Here is a 2,270-nt window from a genome sequence, read left to right as displayed (position 1 = left end):
GTGAAAGGAACGAAGAAGACCACAGCAACAAAAGATCCATGACAACGCTGATCCTGGACGCCGCGCGGCCAGGGGAGTGCCTGGAGGCCGCAGGATCAGTTTGGTTCAAACCGGGTTCCTAGGCGACTGCCCCGCCCACTCGAGCGGGCACGCGGCAGCGCAGCACTGCCCCCAGGTGGCCGCAGGCAGCATCACGTCCATGGAAAATGCAAAACTCATATTCTCCCACGCTACAGTCAAGTGTTCCTGGTTGACACGCAGAGACTGTTCTTTCCTTTTTAGTAGTACGTTCCTGCTTGCTGCCCCTGCCGGAAACCAGAGCATCGGCACACCAGTGGCGGATGTCATTACATGCAGAAAGATTGAGCTCACATTAGGTTCAGAAACATCCGGGGGCGGGACTTGCAAACGAAATATACCGCGTCATCACACTGATATACTCGGAATGGATACAACTGCAAGCGGGAGGTAGCGTGGCCGAGTGGTCTAAGGCGCTGGATTTAGGCTCCAGTCATTTCGATGGCGTGGGTTCGAATCCCACCGCTGCCACATCCCTAGGTTTTATTTTCTCGGTCTTGACTCTGTCCTCTCTTTCGATCCCTATGAAGCTCATTTTTAAAAACATAAGATGAAGAAAAGAAAAACGGTACAAAGAAGTTTATCTCTCTCTCTAGCCTTGTACACAAACCTCTTTCTTGACTAATTTTCTTCCCTAAAAAAACACAAAACGAAACACCTCCCCCCTTTCAGGGCAGTGGTTCTGGAGCACTTTGCGAATTGCCAACAGGAGGTCTGGGTCTTAGTTCACACTTCGTGGGTCTCCGCCAAGGGTAAAGACGGTTGTGGGGTGATTGCGATTACGACCTGAGTTAGAGAAAGTCCCTCCCCGGGGCTGGCTGACACCCATCAACCTCTATTGGTGGAAAGATGTCAGATGACTACGGCTAGGTTGCTGGGGCGGAGTCGCACGTAGAAAAGCCCCTCTTGAGGTCTCAGCTTTAGTCTTTCTCCTACGTGGTCTGTAGGCTTGGTTTAGTGGTCCCTCAAAGCTTTATTATTCAACAATTATTTATGAAGGTCCTACTCTGGGCTAGAAAGCCAGCTCACAGTGAGGTTTCAGGGGTGAACAAGACAGGTATGCTGAACCGGTTGGATTCAGAGCACGAGTCGTGTGTGTTCATTTAATTACACACGTCTCGTGCTCTGCACCACATTGTCCTTACCTGGCTCTGGGGACAAAGAGGTGGCATTTAGCTGAAGCTGAAATTGGACACTGAAGTGGAGGGGGGAGGTTTCCAGAGAAATGGAAACCCCAGACGTGAGCGAGACCCTGGAGAGCTGGGGGTGATGTGGGGACAATCGGGTAGCTGAAGAGCGGATTGACGGCAGGAGATGAGGCAGAAGAGGTGAGCACACCGGGCCATGAAAGCCTCATTCAGGCTTTGAACTCAGAGGGCAATGGGAAACCACGGACGGGTTTCAGGCTGGTGAGTGGCACATTCTAGTTTGGGATTCATAAAATCTAGCAGGGGCGTTCAGTGGTTTGTAGCATGGTGGTGGCCGTTAGAATCAAAGGCGTGGGAAAGAGATGTTTTGGAAGTAGATACCACATGAAAATACTTTGAAGAGGAGAAGCATGTTGAAAATGATGCTCAGGCTTGGGTTTGGGCCACCAGTGGCTGGCAGTGCCGGTCCTCTCTCATGATGGGCAAAGAGCAGGTGTCGAGGAAGATGAGGAGGTCAGTACTGTTCACTCAAGAGTCTAAGATGCTGCAGAACAAGAGGTCGGGTGGGCAGGTGGACACAGAAGTCGGCAGGACACTCAGCACAGATGACACAGATATGGACGCCCTGGAGAATGAGGTGGCGGGAAGGGAAGGACTCACCTAGGAAGAGCACAGAGGGAGGAGAGGGACTGGGACAGTGTCCTGAGGGATATAGTCTTAAAATGGGGACACACCAGGGAGGGAACCATACAAGAAACACAGAGTGGTGTCGCAGAGATCAAAGGGGATTTGAGAACGAGGGCAGGGAGCCATGTATACTGCTAGGAGGCTTGGCAAGATCAAGACTGAAAACGATCCACCCCGTGTCAGCAGGACAGCTCAGCTGGTAGAGGCATTTGTGTCTAGGCCTGATAAACTGGGTCTGAGTTTAGGATCCCACAAAGCAGCAGGTAAGAACACCTGAATGTTCTTCTGACCTGCACATGTGCACGCATGCATACACAGAAGAAATAAAACAAAATATCCTTTGGGCATATGACTCAC

General features: G+C 51.3%; 1 non-coding gene across 1 annotated transcript; it reads left to right on the top strand.

The window, feature by feature from the left end:
- Positions 1-467: 467 nt before the first annotated feature.
- Positions 468-549, top strand: Trnal-uag. Its single transcript has one exon. It is a non-coding gene; the product is annotated as a tRNA-Leu (tRNA).
- The last annotated feature ends 1,721 nt before the right edge of the window (positions 550-2,270 follow it).

The sequence above is a fragment of the Arvicola amphibius genome, chromosome 1 (genome assembly GCF_903992535.2).
Source record: "Arvicola amphibius chromosome 1, mArvAmp1.2, whole genome shotgun sequence".
NCBI classification, from domain to species: domain Eukaryota; kingdom Metazoa; phylum Chordata; class Mammalia; order Rodentia; family Cricetidae; genus Arvicola; species Arvicola amphibius.
The sequence above is the reverse complement of the archived record's forward strand: the minus strand, read 5'-3'. Positions and strand labels throughout refer to the sequence as shown.